The sequence below is a fragment of the Sarcophilus harrisii genome, chromosome 1 (genome assembly GCF_902635505.1).
Source record: "Sarcophilus harrisii chromosome 1, mSarHar1.11, whole genome shotgun sequence".
Taxonomy (NCBI): domain Eukaryota; kingdom Metazoa; phylum Chordata; class Mammalia; order Dasyuromorphia; family Dasyuridae; genus Sarcophilus; species Sarcophilus harrisii.
In genome coordinates, this window is record NC_045426.1 from 41210870 (window position 1) to 41230698 (window position 19829).

Here is a 19829-nt window from a genome sequence, read left to right on the forward strand (position 1 = left end):
AAGCTTCACGACTCACAACTGTATCACATCACAGAAAGAACACTTACTTCAAAAAATGAATCATTGTTTGAAAGAGAAGCTTGAGGTCATTAAAATAACTTTATTAAAATACCTAGGTATTCAGTTCAACCTGTTCTCTTCTTTTCACTATATACAAGGCCAGTTTAAAGTCTATTTACAATAATATATTTCACAAGAATTAGATTTAAGTTCTTCTGTCTCTGGCTGTCATATTTTCATAGTGTGACCCTGAACAAATCACTTACATCTCAAGTTAATTATTCATAATAATGGAGGAAATTTACTTGCAAGCAGTTGCTTGAATTAAAGAAATCAATTATCTGGTCAAAATACTATAGTCTGGACTACAAATAGACTTCATCCCATTTGATTTTCCCAGGGTTGATATTAGGATGATTATAGATTTCATTTAGAAGAGCTCTGCAAGGTTGAATTAATTAGAACTGCGTCATCAGCCAACTATAGCAACTGGAATAATTGACTAAGGACTATCAAAAACTTCCCAGCTAGGTAAAGAGAGAAATAATAATAATAATAACAACAACAGAAAATAAGTTTTATATAAAACCTGAAAGTTTGCAACATGCTATACAAATATGATCTCATTTAATCCTCTCGAGAACCCTAGGAGATAGGTTCTATTATTAATCACCATTTATAGATGAGAAAATTGAAGTAGATAGAAGTCAAGTGACTTTCCCAGATAGCAGCTATCTGATACTGGATTTGAACCCACAATATCCTAAGACCAGTTTTAGGATTCTATGATCTTGATCTTTAATTTCTCCAACAGTATAAATTAACATATACAGAGGAGATAATATAAAGAAATAGAAGGGCAGAGACAGACTCTGTGATTAACTTATTGTTAATTTGCAAATGGTGGAAACTCTTCCAATATAGTTTGGTGTCTGGTGAGCAATATATAATTTTAGAGAGTTTCCTAGATCACTCAAGGGTTGTGATTAACCCAATTTTTTACAACCATAGGAATTGAATACAATTCTTAATGATTAAGCCAGATCTTTATATCTCTAAATATTTTAACATATATATATATATATATATATATATATATATATACATACAAGTGCATGACAATATGTGCACAAGTACACACACACACACACACACACACACTCTGCAGAGAGAAAATGAACTTGGCCCAGAATTGAAAAACAAGAGAGCAGTCTGGACTAGTACATGGGAAATTATCAAAATAGGCTGCAATTCAATATTTTTGCTTAAAGAGAAAGACTGGAAAAAATACAGAAGTTTTCTTATTCCATATATTTCCTTCCACATAATTTGTCATTCAGATGATCTTCTTTATGTTTAAATGTAACTGTCTTTTTATATTTTTAACCTAACTGGCTAGTCATCTTCCTGTTTGATATTCACTCATCTGATAGAAAGGTTCTATTCTCAGGAGGTTTCTAAAGGAAAAGTGTATCTATATTCAAGGAAATACATAAACATGACTCTAGTGATTGGAACAAAATTAGAAGATTCTTGAGGAAAAAATTGCCATTCTAATTTAATGAATATACAATAGCAACATCTTAGTCTCTTGAGAAACAAATTGATATTTTGAATTGATATCAGACTGAGAGTGACTTGGGCCATTGGACTCTGGTACAGAGTTGATGGTTAAAAGGTAATTTAACTTTCCAAAGAGTGGAAAGGTAAAACTTACCTGAAATTAAGATAACTCTTAAACTCGTTTCAATCAATTAAGTCCTAGGGAAATTGTGGTTATTTTAACAAAATTACTGGGTTTATTCAGTTCCTTTTTTCTCCTGAGATGTTTAGAATTTAACAGCTATTTCTCACATAATATTACTGTAAAATTAGTTGCATAGAATTTCTCACTGCTGATAGGAAACTAGGTTCTTGGAATCCTAGAATCAGTCATGGGATGGACAAGCCAGAAGTGACCATAGAAGACATTTAGTCCAAACTTCCCATTTGATAAAGAAACTGATAAGGCATATATTTCACACTTGAGGCCTCTCAGTAAGACTGCTCTCTTTACTTGGTTTAATGGAGCTAATCGTCTACTTAAATCATAGCTCATGAGCTCCTGACAATGCTTCTTCAACCTGATCAAACCTAATAAGTTCAACATAATATCTGGTTAAAAAGAACAATTAAGCAGGAACATGGAACTGATTAAGGTGTTAAACCATCTCATACCTTTCTAAAATAAATACTCTCTATATGTCATTCTCAGTGAGCACTAATTTCACTTCCCAGTGAACTACTACTTCTCTCAGAACAATAGGGGAGAAGAGTACACCAGCCTTTGTGAAAAACTGATAGGGGAACTTGCAAGTACTTTATAGTATAGGATACTATACTTCTGTCTGTGAGAAATGAACCATCACTGACTTCCAGTCCTTCTCTTCTCCCTCCCCGTTTTTCCCTTGAGGAGATGTTGAGAGTTTTACCTTAGTAAACAAATTGAACAAGATAGTGGAGGTCACAACAGAAGAACCATTTTCTTTTCATATTCCCCATGTTAACTCTTCTCACAACTTTTTTTTTTTACTGCATTGGTGAAGCTTTCTTCCTGTTCCTCTCCTCCCCCCCACCCCCAGTCATAAACACATTCAGGTAGATTTCTTTGTCAAACTTTATTCTTGGAACTTTAGATTCTATAACTAGAGACAAGATTTGGTCATAGAATTATAGATTTAGAATGGGACAAGGATATTAGAGGCCATCCCATTCAACTCTCTTAGTTTATAGAATTGGAAACCATAGGAAAGCAAGGGTAGGTTATCTGCCCAAAGTCACATAGGAATTATCTCAAGGGGCACTTGAAGACCTGTTTAACTTTAAAGTCCGATATTCTATCCAGTATACTGAGGGAAATAAATAATTACTGTACCTATAATAATAATGTATGTAACACTATCCTTAAGATCCCTGTATAGTTTTGGGCATTTGGATCAAATCACTTTATTCGATTATCACCGAGTAATTTAACAATCCATCTACTTTGAATGAAATAAAATATTATATATTAAAGTCTGCTTAACTAATTATGATCCACTATAGTTCCTAAGTGCCAGTCTTTAGAATAAGTAAAATATATATTTACATTAAATATGTATTTTTAAATTTAACATTATTTTGCAGGGGAAAATGTATTTTATTGCAAAAAGTTTGAACAGTTTAATATACATTTATAAGTAAGTAAAATAAAGAATAAACTAATAGTTGTTCATTTTAAATCACAACAATGACTTGAAAGCTATAAACAAAAAAAGATGTGTTCAGAAATTCAAATTATTGAATATAATACAAGAGAAGTTTGAAAAGTACACAAACATTAAAGAAAATTATAAAACTGGACCAAATATAATTTCTCAAGTAACATAATAATGATTTAGATAGATGATTTCTAAGATTCTATGAACTAAGTACAACCATACCATGGCTTACAGGTGTGATTTCATGAGAAACAGCAAATTAGTGGAGTGCACTTATTTCCATTGAAACACTGTACTCTATGAACAATTACTGAATGATATTATAATATATGTTTCACAACTTAATCATGGATTGTTGTTGTTTATTTGTGGTGTTATATTAAAACACTGATCAGAGCAAATTTGTGTGTATATCCCTCAATAGTGAGAATATTACTCTCACCATTGAGAGAAAAGTGAATGAATGAATGAAAATATTGTATTAATTGCTTACACTATATAAAGCACTATACTCTATAGAGGCTTGAAGGGCAGAGAGTCATTTCCAGATCATAAGGAGCACACCTTCCAATATGAAGAGATTATAGATAGATACCTCTCCTGCAGAGCAGCTAAAAATGAAGCAGCTGGAGGATGAAAAGTAGTATAAAGAATAGGAGACTTGGCGTTTAAAAGGCCTGAATTAAAATCCAATTTCCAAGATACATACATAAATAAACTACCCAGAACCCAGCTTCCTCAGTTGGAAAAGGGGAAAAATCATTCCCAAAAGGAAACATGACCTAGTAAATAGAGATCGGGCTTTAAAATCAGGAAGCCTTAGGTTCAAATTCTGCCTCAGACACTTGCTGAATTTATGCTCTAGGTAAGTCATTTAGCACTTGAGTGATCTAGGCAACACTCTTAAAGACTTTAATTTACAGAGAAGGTATCAACCTGCCTTGGTAGAAGGAATTTCCCTACCCAGGAATCCCGAATATCAATGAAATCCCAGACCAATCACTCTCCTTATTTAAACACCATGGCCCAAAAATCCTAGCTCAGTTTAAGCTATTATATATTAAATCCACACTAAGATGTTTAGATGCTAAGTATGTCATCTACTGTGCTTTTAATGGGTTATTTTTTGTTGTTATTACTGCTTGTACATTACATACTTCACAAACATCATCCAATAAGATCCTTTCTGTATAAGAAATAGCATTTCTGTATATATTTCTTTTAGAATGAGAAGTTAACCTGTGTTGATAAGAGTGAGTTTACTCATTGTAAATTTTCTAAAGCAATGAAAATATAAGTATAATCCAAATATATGTATATGTGTATGTATTTATATATGTATTGATGGCTGGATGGGAGGTATGGATAGGATAAGTATACACATATCTACAGTATACATGTGTGTCTGTATATGTATATATATGTGTGTGTGTATATGTGTATAGGTATACACACATTCTATCTTGCATGACTATTGAAAGGATTGGATAAACCAATAGATTTTAAAGTGATTTTTGAACTATTCTTATCTGAATAAAGATGAGTGGAGTAGATAGAATAAGCATTTTATTTATTTTTACTTTTTTAATTAAAGCTTTTTATTTTTTAAAACATATGTGTGGATAATTCTTCAACATTAGCCCTTGCAAAACCCTGTGTTACACTTCCCCCCTAATTATCCAGGATCACACAGGTAGTATGTATCTCAGGCCAGATGTGAAATCTGTTCTTCCTGACTTTAGTCCCAGCACTCTATCCATCTAGTGCATTGGAAATAACAAAAATAAATATCACTACTTATAATGATGGTGATTGTAGTGATGATAGAAGCATAAGTATAAGCTCAGCAAAAAACTAAAAAAAAAATACCTAATGCTGTGCTTCTGATGTGTTTAATCTGAATGGCCTTTATGATAGAGCTTTGAAGGTGGTCATCAGCATGAATTGGAAGCGAGAGGGAAATTCATTTATGAGGACTACTTATGTACCTGGCAGGGGTGGAGAAAGGAGGGAGCAGTTAGATTAGCTTGGCTGGAGAAGAGGATTTTTATGAGGGAATAATGAGAAAATTATATTGATGAGATGGGGTGAGACCAGGCTATGAGGACAAACTAATAAAACAAGTTCCAGGAAAGCCACTGCCCATTCATAATGATGAGAGAGTGGCAACATTCTCAAGTGGGATGACACAGTAGGGGAAATAACTAGGGGAAAATGGGCCCCATAAATGACTGGGAAGACTTTTGCCCCTGGGTCGCAGATTTGACTTTTATAAAATGAGAGAATATTCTCATTTCCTATTGTGGCACTCAGAAACATGATTGATATAAATCTCAGCTCACACACTAAAAAGGTGGTCAATGGGGCACCTGCTACATACACTATTGCCATCCAACCATGGTTGACAGCTCAGCCTGTTATCATTACATTTTTAAACTAAATGGAGGTCAGTACTAGCTGCTAGTGAGATGAAGCAGAAGTTAGAGAAAGAAAGAAAGAAAAACCCAGAGGGGATGGTTGAAATTGAGGTGAATTTATTTGTATTATATAAGGCCCTGAAATGATTCTAGTCTGGTTTCAGCAATTGGTTTTTCATTTCATACCAATGTATGTACTGTGAGCATTTTGTTGTAGGCTGTTGGTGCTATTTTTAAAGTTCTCTAACCACACTGAAGCCCTCTATCCCTGCCTCAGGCTTGGTAGTGATATGTGTATTATCTTCCATGTCAGGAGTTTATATTCTGTGAAGCATGAACAAGTTTATATATCAATATCTAGATCTTTGTCTCCATATCAATAGATACTAGACATTTGTAATTCTATGCATTGTATTGAGTAAATAGAAATATATCATTCCATAGGCATTTATTTACTACCAGTGAGTGGGGTTCATAGTATATAAAAAGCTTAAAAACCATATTGTAGGCAATCGATGTAAAACCAGTAACTTCTTTGACTGTTTCCCAGCAAAGTATTAAGTAAAATCATCATTCCTGGTCCAAGAGTATAAATATATGAATCAGAGAGACACTGCCGGCCTGCAGCAAAAGAGAAAGTTGTTTCATCTGGGAGTTCTCTTTACCAAAGAAATGGTCTGATGCTGCAGTCCCTTTAGCGAACAACTTGGAATCAGGAAAACCTAAATGTGAATTGTTCTTCACGTTCTAACACTTGTATGACTTTTACATTCCTGTTTACTTCAGTTATCTCATCTATAAAATGGTTGTAATAATAGCATTTATCATACGAGATTATTAGGAGGATAAAAGGAATTTATATATGTAAGGCTTTTTGTAAATCATGAAGCATAATATAAACACTAGCTATTATTATTACCCCAAACTAACACCTCAGTAGATGAGAATCAACAGTATCATCATTTCACATTTCTGTAGTACTTTGTGATTATAGAGCCCTTTGCATAGATTTTATTTCTCGTTTGTTCCTCAAAGTAACCCTGGGAGGAAGGAAATGTTAGTGTTATTTTCCACATTTTATCAGCTAAGGAACTGAGGTTGAAAGAGACTAAATGACTTGTCAGCAATCCCAGGACTCTTAAGAGCCAGTGCAAAAAAGGGAACCCAGCTCTGATAATTCCCAGTTCAGCAAGCTTGTCACTAGACTATACTGATGGAAGAGTAATGATTCCTCTCCAACAGCCAAGTTTACTCCCTGAGGCAAAAAGACTTATTTGAAGAAGGCATTTGTTCTATTTTTACTTTGCTTTGGACTACTTTACTACCTGAAAGATCCATGATTTCCTTGGTGTGGATGGTACCATCACCGATAAAGATTACAACCATGCTTCAGCTTAGTAGATTTAGGATAATAGCTTTCAAAGTGAAAGGGACCTTAGAGCTTATTGATCTCAACCTCTTCATTTTTTAGATGAAGAAAATGAGCTCAGTGAAGTGACTTCCTTAAGGAGGAAGAAAGGAGGGTAAGAAGAAGGGAAGAACAAAGGAGATCATAGAAGAGGGAGGGAGGAAAAAAGGAGGAAATAAAAGAAAGAGGAAGGAAGTAAAGAAAGGAAAAAGTGAGGGGAAGAAAGGAGAGAAGAGAAGGAAGGAAAGAGAAAGATAAAGAAAGAGAGAGAAAAAGAGGGAAAGAAGGGAGGGAAGGAGGGAGGTGGAGGAGGGAAAAAGAAAGGAAAGGAAGGAAGATGGAAGGAGGGAAGAAGGAGTGAAGAAAGGAAGGAAGGAAGGAAAGGAAGGAAGGAAGGCACAAAAGAAGGAAGGAAGGAAATGGAAGGAAGTGGGGAGGAAAAAAAGAAGAAAAGGAAGGAGAGGGAAAGGAAGTTTTGTTTTGTTTTGTTTTTAATTTGGGGTAAGGAGTGGTAGGGAGCTCACTGAATTTCTTCCTGCTCCTTCACCATCTTGATTCCACATCCATAAATATTTATTAAGCTCTTGCTGTTAATGTTTTTGTTGTCATTGCACATTGTGATTGGCTCTAGGGCTATGAAATTTAAACATGATGCAGCCTGTGACCACATGAAGGATACAATTTAATATATTTGTGTTCATGATGAGGGGGTGACTGTATTGCTAAGATGTGTCTTAGAATGAAATGTTTTTATTGGAGAAGTAAAACAAAGAGAGATGAGAAATTGGTTATGAAAAAAGGATTCATTTTTTGTTTTGTGGGATGGGATAGGGAAGAATTCATTAAGACATTAAAGAAAGTGCCCCTTGGGCTATCTTTTTCTTCCTAAGTAAAACCTAAACTTCTTTGCTCAATTTACAAGGCCCTCAACAACCTACTACAATCCTCCTACTTTTACCTTATGATTATTTCATATTCACATTTTCTGCTCTTAGTCTCAAACCCAAATGAGGTTGGGCAAAATTCTATTGCCTCCTAAAAACTCACTGTTTTCACCTGCCTCACTTTGTTCTTTATGTACGAAATAGTTCCCCCCTTCTTTGTATTTTCTTGTCAAGGTCTTTATTAATTTTAAATTTTGGTCTGTAACTGTGAGTTCATTAATATATAGATGATATCGAATCTCTTTCTAGCAATTCAATAGGACCTACATTTTAAAGGCTTAGATATTTGCATGGGGGATCTGAGAGGTTCTCTCTCTTAATTGCTTTTCAAAGTCCACCCCAAACAAAATCTTCTCCAGCAAGCCTCCCCTGATCCCTGAGGGATGACCTCCCTCAGACCTCAGATTTGTTTTATAATTAAAAGATACGATTATGTATTATAGCTAACTGAATTGGTTCTCACCCTCTCTCTTCCTTTGCTATAAACTGCTTGAGAGTGCAGACCATTTCCTGTTTAAATTTTGTACTTCCCAAGTGCCTAACAAAGTGATCTTCACATAATACACAATTAAAAATACTTCTTGATGAATTGTATGCTTCCTGGAAAAAAAGGGAAAGATTATAACAGTGTGTGTGTGTGTGTGTGTGTGTGTGTGTGTGTGTGTGTGTAGATGAGGATGTAGGCATGGGAATGTTCCAAACAGCTGGGATAGGCTGCAAAAATTCCAAGATTCAGAAGAAGGCAGGATGAGTACCAGGGAACAATAATCCACTTGGGCTAGAATGGTTGTTTGCCAGAAGGTACCAAGTATATTTGTGCACATTATTGCCTTTGCAAAAAGAGCCAAATATTTCATTGGAAGATAGAGTACCGTATGTAAGATGAACCAATTCATCATTCTCTATGAGAATGCTGGAGACAGGAATGGAAAGATAACTTGGAAAATATAGAGTACACACGCACACACACACAAATGTAGATCTGCTTGTTACAACATTCCACCTTGGTAAATGCATTTGCACTCAAATTGGCAACAAAGCAGAGTTGATTTTATTTTTAAACTTAGTTTTTATTGATATACTTTGTTTTCCATCACTTCCATTTCTGAATATATCTTTTTAGTTGTTCCTATTTAGGAAACCATGCATTGTTATAAAAATAAAAAGAAGGAAAAATTCGGATAACCAATCAATATATCAGCAATGTCTTATGGAATATGCAACACTTCATATCCCTCTTTCCCCAACTGAAAAAAATATAACAGATGAACATTTTTCTTAATTCATCTCCAGAGCCAAGCTAAAACATTACCTTTTCATAAAAGTTAGTTTTGGTATGTTTTGTTTATTTGTTTTGTTAGAGAACAAAATGGAGATTTATATCATTGTAGTTATTGTATATTTTATTTTCCTTATTCTTATTCCATTTTGCATTATTTCAAATATTCTCTCAAGTTTTTCAGAATTTTTCATGTTCATCAACTTAAAATAATAATATTAAATCACAATATTGGTCTAGAGTTTGTTTAGCCATTCCCTGATTGATAAAGGGGCATCTACTTTGTAATCAATTTTTTTGTTTCCACAAAAAAGATGACTTAGATTTTAATGACTTTGACTGAAAATATTACGTGCTAAACTAGGATCTAATGAATAATGAGAGGACAAAAGGGTAGAGTAACAAGCAGATAGATGCTAGACTATAAATCCTTGAATAACCAAACTAGATTTTATTTGCTAGTTCTCAGGTTCTATAACACTCCTTGCACTGTTCAACAACTTAATAGATTGCCCTTATCATCTCTGCTATCATGCAAAGTCATCTCTCACTTGTTATTTTTGATTTTTGGAAGAGAATCCTCAAATATGTTAGGAAAACCTGTTGATTTGTGTGTGTGTGTGTGTGTTTATCAATAGGAAGGAAAAATATTTTATTTTAAAATTTTTGTGGATTTTCCTTCTATAGCCTTCTTTTTACAATAAAAAAAATAACATTTTCATAAGATGTTAATAAAGAGTATATAGTTATCTGCCTGTTTGGTCAAACACACACACGCACACACACACACACACATGCACACACACACACACATGCACACACACACACACACATACACACACACACATATACAAACACTGTTTTCATCTTTATCTTTTCCCCTTACCCCTTTCCTTCTCTCTTTGTCGGTCTCTGTCTCTATCTCTCTATGCGTTTCTTTGTGTCTCTCTTTTTGTCTCTGTCTCTGTTTCTATCTTTCTGTCTCTGTCTCTGTTCATCTGTGTCTCTCTCTGTCTCTTGCTCTTTTTCTTTCCTTCTCTCTGTCTCTTTCTGTGTGTGTGTCTTTCCATTTCTCTCTCTCATTTTACTTTCTAGGGAAGTAGTCACATTCTATTTTCATTCTTAAACCCCTATATATATATATATATATGAAAGTTACATGAAAAGTAGTTCATATATTTCTTTCTCTTTTTTAATGTGAAGCAATGACAATCTATTTAAATCCTTTTCTGCAGTGATTCCTCAAACTTTTATTAATTTGTTTTTAAAAATAAGCATATTTGGAAAAAAGATGAGCTCTCCTTTCCCATGGTTCATCTGTATGCTTGATAACAATCATTGTCTCAGATTTCACTGAAGGCTTTATAATGCACAAAGGGATAAATTATCACAGGAAATCCATAGTCTGTTTTTTAAACATCAAAGAAAATTATTTTTGTTTAGTTCTGTATGTGTGCCCACATATGTTTCATTATGGAGTACTTGTTTTCAAATGTTTATTCATAAAATGACAAGTTAAAAGTTGGATCTTTAAAGTTATTTAATCCAATTGCCTCATTTTAGAAATGAGGAAACTGAGGGACAGAGCTGTTAAATGGTTCACCCTGGGTCACATGCTAGTATCTGAGGGCTCTCGTGTCTGGTGCTAAGCTGAAGAGGTGAGAATGGCCAGCACTACTGGAGGCTATAGGAATCTATCAGTTTACCTAGTGGTAATTCAAGATCCTAATGCTTTTGTCTAACATGTGAAGAGACTGGGCTTCCCTGGGATATACTGAAGCAAGTGAAGATGGTTATTGGAGGTTGTCTGTTTGCTCTCGACTTGGTGAAGCAAATGGTGGTTTTCAGAGCTAGAATCTGTGAGTTCCCTTGGCTATATTGAGACACTTGGAGAATCTTGGGACTGATGTTGTTTTCTCCACCATATTGGGGCTCAAACTTTTCAGCTGGTTTACTGAGGTGGAGCTTAATAGAATGCTTGTTATCAAGGACAGCACCTCCTTTTTATTCAAGTGATCCAGACTTTTCCTGTTGATCTTCAAAGTTTCTCATGCTCAAGGGCTGTTGCACCATTCTTTTTGCTGGTCTAGTTTTTCAAAGATTTGTTTAGAGTCACTGTTTTATAAAATTTTGGTGGTGAATATGAGTGAACTATGGCTATTTACTACTTATTCTGTCATCTTGCTTTCAGGAAGTCTTGAGGAACAATCCATTCACATTTAAAGTTATGAGATTTAAGTTTATGTTTTTCTCCATTTGTCTTGTTTTTTCAAGTTATGACTTTGTATTCTTCCTATAAATATGCTACTTTCTCTCATCAGTTACTTTAGCTTTATCTTTTTACACAGTTTTATTCTCACAGGGTTTGATCTCTTAACCCTAATTGCCTCCCCTATTTATTATCCTTTTACCTTTGGAATTTTGATTTTTTCATTTTTTCTTTCCTACTTTTTTCTCCTTATTTAATTCTACTTCTCTTTATTCCCTCTCTGTCAATTATACATATTCCCTTAATGAAAAAATACACACACACACACACACGCACGCACACACACACATGATGGTAGTTTAGGAGTACCAAATCTAAAACTATATTATAAAGAAGCAGTAGTTAAAACCATTTGGTACTGGATAAGAAATAGTGGTAGATCAGTGAAATAGATTAGATACACACTACTCAATAATCAAAGACTATAGAAATCAAGTATTTGACAAATCCCCAAATTCCAGTTTCTGAAATAAGAACTCATATTTGACAAAAATTACTGGGAAAGCTGGAAAATAATATGTTAGAAACTTGGCATAGACCTACATCTCACACCTCATACCAAATAAGATCAAAATGGACCCATGAAACTGAGTGGATGCCCATCAGTTGGAGAATGGCTGAATAAATTGTGGTATATGAATATTATGGAATATTATTGTTCTGTAAGAAATGACCAACAGGATGATTTCAGAAAGGCCTGGAGGAGGACTTACACGAACTGATGCTGAGTGAAATGAGTAGGACCAGGAGATCATTATATACTTCAACAACAATACTATATGATGACCAGTTCTGATGGACCTGGCCATCCTCAGCAATGAGATCAACCAAATCATCTCCAATGGAGCAGTAATGAACTGAACCAGCTACGCCCAGAGAAAGAACTCTGGGTGATGACTAAAAACCATTACATTGAATTCCCAATCCCTATATTTATGCCCACCTGCATTTTTGATTTCCTTCACAAGCTAATTGTACAATATTTCAGAGTCTGATTCTTTTTGTACAGCAAAATAACAGTTTGGTCATGTATACTTATTGTGTATCTAATTTATATTTTAATATATTTAACATCTACTGGTCATCCTGCCATCTGGGGGAGAGGGTGGGGGGTAAGAGGTGAAAAATTGGAATAAGAGGTTTGGCAATTGTTAATGCTGTAAAGTTACTCATACATATAACCTGTAAATAAAAGGCTATTAAATAAAAATTTAAAAAAATGGACCCATGACTTGGGAATATAGTATGATACCATAAAAATTAGCAGAACAAGGAATAATTTACCTTTCAGATCTTTAGAGAAAGAAGGAATTTGTGACCAAAGAAGAACTAGAGAAAATAATAAAAAGGCTAAATGGACAACTTTGATTACATTAAATTAAAAAAGGTTTGCACAAACCAAACAAACATAAACAAGATTAAAAAGGAAGTACAAAGGTGGGAAAAAATCTTTACAGCCAGTATTTTTTATAAAGGTTTCATTTCTAAGATATATAAAGAATTGTGTCAATTTTTTTTAAGACTACAAGTCATTTCCCAATTGATGAATGATCAAAGTATATGAACAGACAATTTTCAAAAGGTGAAATTAAAGCCATCTATAGTCATATGAAAAAATGCTCTAAATCAGTACTGATTAAGAGAAATGTAATTTAAAATAATTCTGAAGTACCACATCATATCTCTCAGATTGGCTAAAGATGACAAGAAAAGATAATGATTAATATTGGAAGGGATGGGAGAAAACAGAGACACAAATTCATTGTTAATGGAGTTGTGAAAATGTCCAACCATTCTGGAGAGCAATATGGAACTACATCCAAAGGACTATAAAACTGTGCATATCCTTTGACCCAGCAGTGCCATTAGTGGGTTTGTATTCCAAGGAAATCCTAAAGGAGGAGAAAGGACTCAAAAGTGCAAAAAATGTTTGTAGAAGCTGTTTTTATGGTAGCAAAGAATGGGAAACGGAGTGGATGCTCATCAATTGGGGAATGGCTGAACAAATTGTGACACATGAGATAATAGGATATTATTGTTTATTAAAAAATGGTGAACATGAGGATTATAGAAAAGCATGGGAAAATTTATATAAACCAATGCTCAACAAAACAAGCAACAGGAATACATTGTATATAATAACAAGAAGAATGTGCAATGATCAACTTGTTTCTTCTCAGTAGTTCAGTGACCCAAACAAGAAAAACTTGTTTCTTCTCAGTAGTTCAGTGACCCAAAACAATCCCAATAGACTTTGGACAGAAAATAACATCTCTATCCAGAAAAAGATCTATTGAATGTAAATCAACAGAAGCATTTCCAATTCTCCTTTCTGCTTTTTTATCTCTCCTATGTTTTTTCCCCTTTTGCTCTGATTTTTCCCTCCCATGATTAAATTAATTAATTATTAATTATTAAAATTATTATTTTATTAATTATTATTAAAATATTAAAAATAAAATAAACTTACTACAATAAAAAGGCCACTGGGTTGTGCACAGCTAATTTACATGTATTCCCTCTTTCCTCTTTGATTCAAAAAATTTCAATCATTACTTTTAAAATGATCACTTTTACCTATATTCAAAAAGAATTTCTCTTACTCTTTCCATTTTCACTGCTTTCTTTCTTCCTTCTCTCCCTTCCCTCCCTCTCTTTCTCTTCCTTTCTTCTTCATCCCTTCCTTCCTTCCTTCCCTCCTATTAAGTATGCATCTGTGTGTGCACCCCTTGTATGTATGTATGTATGTGTATGAGAATATATATATATATATATATGTGTGTGTGTGTGTGTGTGTGTGTGTATACATACATGCAAGGCATTATTTATACAGTCTACAATAGGTATATTTCCCTATTTATTTTCTTGAGTTATAATCAAGATTTTGTTCAGACCAATTAAAATCAATTTTTCGTATGCATTTTAATTCAGGGACTTATTAACTTAATATTAAGTATTAATATTAAGTATTATTATATAATTAAGTATTAATATTAAGTATTAAGTATTAACTTAATAATTAAGTATTAACTTAATAGTATACCTCTCCCCCATCAACTATGGTGATTACTGGGTCAAAAAACTCGAGCAGGTACTTGACCCACTGCATGATTTTTTTCATGATACAGCTAAAAGAAATTCTTTTTTTAAAATAATTTTTAAATAAAAGCTTTATTTTATTTGAAAATTTTAAAAAAATAAATTAAATCACTGTAAGAAAAAAGAAAGTAGGCTGCATTTAGATTTGAGCTATATAGTTTGCTGACCCTGGTAAAATATAAATTTGAATTCATGATCCTTATATTTATTTTTGTGTGTATATAGATTATATTATCCATATTATTCAAATTGTTTATAATGTATAAATATATTATAAAACATATTTATAGTAAAAACACAGTATTTAGAGAGAGTAATAGAAAAATCTGCTTTTGGTGATCCTTACATTTTTATACATGCCATTAATTTTTTTTATTAACTTCCAACTTTATATTTTCCATTTACATTCTAGTTTTTTTTGAATTTAATATCTAGATCTCTTTAATATCTCACACCTAAAACTATGCCAGTGCTCCCAAAGAAATAATGGAAAGGAGGTTGTTAGGTATTGAGTTTCCTTAGTCTGTGATAAGGAATGAATGATAACTAGAGTCATTCTGTATTATGCTTTCTACTAATATCCTTATAAAATTTACTTTTTTAATTTCACACAAGGCAGGACTTTAGTTTTTGCACATAAAATTCAAATAGTTCATTTTCTTATTTGCAGATATTGCAGTTTTAATGTCTGTTGTTCATCCTAGAATTTTGCTTTTATAAAGTAACTCATTTACACCTAGATCTTTTGAAATATATTCCATTCAACTCAATAAATATTTAGTGTCTTAATCTGTGTGAGGCATGAAAATAGATAAGCATGTGGGAAAATTAATGTTTATAATTTGACCCAAAAGATACAAAGAGTTGATGATTTCTTATGATTTTGTGGTAGTTGAAAGCCTAGTTGTGGAAGATCACTTGGTCTTCCATTTCCAAATCTCTCTCTAAATCTTAGGTAATTTGTTTAGCCAATTCTATATTGTTCTCTTTTTAATTTTTCCATGCTGATACCCAGCTCCCCTCAGTATCCTCTCCTACCATGCTCACACATCCCTTTTCTGGACAAATCTCAAGGCATCAGAAATACAAAAGGAGTCAAATATATGCCTGTGTAACAATGCTTTCCTCTTAAAAACAAATAAAACGTGACACTTGACTGGTCACCAAGCTATTTTATGCAGGTGATAAATATCCCAAGACTATTGACAACATTCTGAGGAGAATAAAAGAGGTTACCTTAATGGGGTTTTTTTTTGTTTGTTTGTTTGTTTTTAGTCAGAGGGAAATTTCTTACAGTTTCACTTCTGTTCTCACCTCCTTTTTTTTTTTTTTTTTTTTTTTTTTTTTGCTGTGACTTAAAATTTCAGTATTAGTAAACCATTTACTACTCTCCCCCACACATCCTTCAGGGACTGAAACATAATTATATGTTTCCTAGTTCTGTGACTGAACTTGTGTGATAACATTGGCTCTGAATCCTTTTTTTCTGTGTCCTGTTCTTTTATCCCCTTAGCCAGTGGATATGTCATTGTAGGTATTAACTCTTTCTGCAGGTGATTTAAAATGCTATTATAATTAAGTATTTTTGCTTTTAGTATTATGGCCTGGCAAATATTTGTGTGTGAATTTCCAAGTTTTAAACAGACTGAAACAATCCCCTATTACACAAATTTTGTTTAGACTATGGACAAATTTATATTTCCTCTTATGGTTTATATATAACTTAGGACTCCCATTTTTAATAAAATTTTAATCTCAGTGAACAATACTGAAAAATCTCATTTTCTTTATTTACAGGTAATGTGCAGCTGAACATTCAAGACAAATACCTTACTCCACAGAAGGTAATTTTTAAGATGGTATTTTGAATAAAATTTGAACTAATGGAAACTATTTACGTGATATGATTTAAATATGGATATATTTTTTGTGGGTATCTCTTGACATACATCTTATAACTGTTGAGAATTCAACATTATAGGAGTTTTAGTAAAGCAATATATTAAAACATGTTTATGATTAAGCACTTTATCAATTAAATTATCATTTTTATTTAAACACTAATGTTATTTTTGTTTTTGAGGAAAATAATGAGAATGTGGACCTATAGTATTTAATGGATATGATTTATTCCCAGTGTGCCAATTCCCAACACAGAAAAAAAAAAGTGAATTTATCTGTAATTTATGTTCTTGAAGAGCTGATCAGGGCAATGAAAGGGAAAGTGATTTGGCTACTACTTCATATGGGGTGGAGGCAAGATAGAAATCCAGATGTCAAGATTCTACAGCCCTTTAAGATATTATGTCAGGCTGCCTCTCAACTCCATCTTAGAGAACTGTGATTTTGTATGAATCATAAAACACATTTTGAAAACATAATTTTCTTTATGAAAAAGAAATCTTTTTCTCTTGATATATTTTATTATACCCCAAGTTATTATCATCATGATGTTTTATATAACACTAAAGTAAATAGGATTCATTTTCCCACATATGTCACACTATTATTAAATTGAACCTCAGAGGTTATCTAATCCAGCTTCTTCATTTTTTAAATAAATATCCTGAAACTGGTAAAAGTTAAGTGATTTGCCTATAACAAGTGACAAAATCATGATTTGAATTCACATCCTTGATTTCAATGCCACTGTGTTTTTTCCAAAGTACTGTGTGTGTTTGTGTGTATAAAATGGAAAAAAAAATAAATTATATATATGTGTGTGTGTGTGTGTGTGTGTGTGTATTTCTTCTCTCAATAGAAGAGGTAGAAATTTTAAGACTTTTCCTTTTAAAATAGTTATTTGATTTTATTTCTTTGTTTTTTTGTTAAAATTTCAACTTTGTTTATTTTCCTATTTATGCAAGCAAATCTTTGCTCAACATGCATTTTATTCCCTAACATCCCTTGTTAATCCCTTTATGTCATATTAATGAGTAAACCTAGTTATCAATTATATATTTTATCAGAAAAATTACTGAATCATAAATATTTCCTAATTATTCAAATTTCTATGGATCAATCTGAACCATTTTCCATTTTTCAAAGTAAAATGAGCTTTTCTTCATTTTTATGTATTTGATGAATTCACCCAATTTGAGTACTTTTTATTTTGTTGCTCAAGAATGCCTAGGAAAATGATCCACTACAATGTTGAAAAACAATCCTTGTATATGTTTTGAAAAAAAAAAAACTTCAATAAAAAATAAATTTAAAAAATGATCCAGTAATAGTGAAGAGATTTGCCTCCGTCATAATTACTTGTGGATAATCATATGGAATTACAAAAAGTAATTTAAGAGAAGTATACTTCAAATTAAGGGAGATTATCATAAGGTGAGAGATTTATATAGTAAGCTGTAAATAAAATTTTGCAATATATAACAATATAAAATAATATTTAGCTATATATTATACTATGAACTGAGTAAAATATAATTATGTACCTACCAGACATAATATAACATAAGTTGTATGTATGTGTGTGTATATGTATATATACACACACATATACATATATATATATATATAAACATATATATGTATTTGTGTATATATGTATGTTTCTAAGGGCTTCTGGAATCTCTCACTATCTCTGTCACTATCTCTCTTTTTCTCCTCTTTCAGCTATATCTACTTCTGTTTACCTCTTTCTCTGTCACTCATATGTCCCTGTATAGAGGGGTATTGATTTTGTGGTAGTTGAAAGCCTAGTTGTGGAAGATCACTTGGTCTTCTGTCTCACTATCTCTATCTCTCATCTGTTGTCTCTGTCTGTTTTTCTGTCAGTCTCTTTCAAAATAAAATTGAAAAAAAATAAGAAAAAATCATTAATTTATCATTAATCATTAACAAAAATATATGGATAGAACAATGAACATGTATTGGGAAGCTGGATTCTACCATTGATTGTTAGTTATGTGAAGACCCAGAATTTTCAAATTAAATGAGACTACAAAGATTATCTCATATCACCTACCCCTTAGGAAGAATCTCCTCTTCAAAATGTCCATCCAATAGTCACTTAATTTCCTCTTCAGAGAAGGGCCTTGAATGAGAGAGAAGAGGATGAGGGATCTTTCCAAACACTTTTGAACTTCTGTAATTGTAGATAAGATTATTCTTAGACAAAGTAAAATATTCCTCTCTATATTTGCTATTCATTTCTCCATGTTTTGCTCTCTATGGCCAAGAGGAATGAATAGTATCTATATATACCATGGGAACCCAACAGACAACTTCATAAAAAGCTATTTTATTCCTTTAATTCTCTTCTCTAGCACTGATGTTCCCAGCTCCTTCTGTTAATTCTAATACCACCTAAATTTCACTCCCTGCCATATTTATTGGCTGTCTTCCTCAGAAATTCTCCCTTACATCCATTTTCACTCAAAGATATGTCATCTACCCTTAAACTCAATACCTAAGATAATCTTATCATTTGGAGATGCTACATCACATTGTGGACCCATATGGATTCGTCTATGTACTTTGTGGAAACTCAGATCTTTTATATATGAAATTAATTCTAGCTATCCATTCCCCATTTTATGTTTATGCAATTAAATTGTATTGACTCCAGGGAAAGAACTCTTCCTTAAGGACTTTTTAAGTTGATCTTATTATATTTGGATCTAGAGTTTTGTCTGTTGAGATACATTTGATCTTGAGCTGGTTATTGTATATGTTACCCAGTTCTCTCTGATTAGCATCCACTGAATATGTGAAAAGCATTCATTTTACCTTGATCCAAGCCATGGATAAAAATAATCAAATGGTCCAGTTGTTGTTCAGTCATGACTGACTCTTCATGACCCCATATAGAGTTTTCCTGTTAAAGTCAGGCAAATAGAGATGAAATCATTTGCTTAGAGTCACATAACTAGTAAGCTTTTGAGGCCATATTTACACTCAGGCCTTCTTGAGCCTGTGCTACTGACCTCATCATGCTATTCAATGAGCTAATTGACTGCCTCTCAAGTGGTATTGGACTGAGAGCAAATCCCTGTCACATGCCGCTAGAAAAAGAACTTCCCTGGGTCTCAGTTTTATTTGTATATTAAGAGGGTCATAAGATGAATTATAAAGCCTATTTCAATTCTACAATTATATCATAAAAAAGAAATTTTGAGAGCTATGAAGTTGATGATGGTCAGATCATTTCCCTAATATTA

General features: G+C 32.8%; 1 protein-coding gene across 2 annotated transcripts in view; it reads left to right on the plus strand.

The window, feature by feature from the left end:
* CNTN4 (contactin 4) overlaps positions 1-19829 on the plus strand; it is a 1178424-nt gene that overhangs the window by 188848 nt on the left and 969747 nt on the right. For both annotated transcript variants that reach the window (XM_031954124.1, XM_031954148.1), the window contains exon 2: positions 16453-16499. The gene's annotated coding sequence lies outside the window, so the exon portion shown is untranslated. The remainder of the gene's footprint in view (positions 1-16452; positions 16500-19829) is intronic.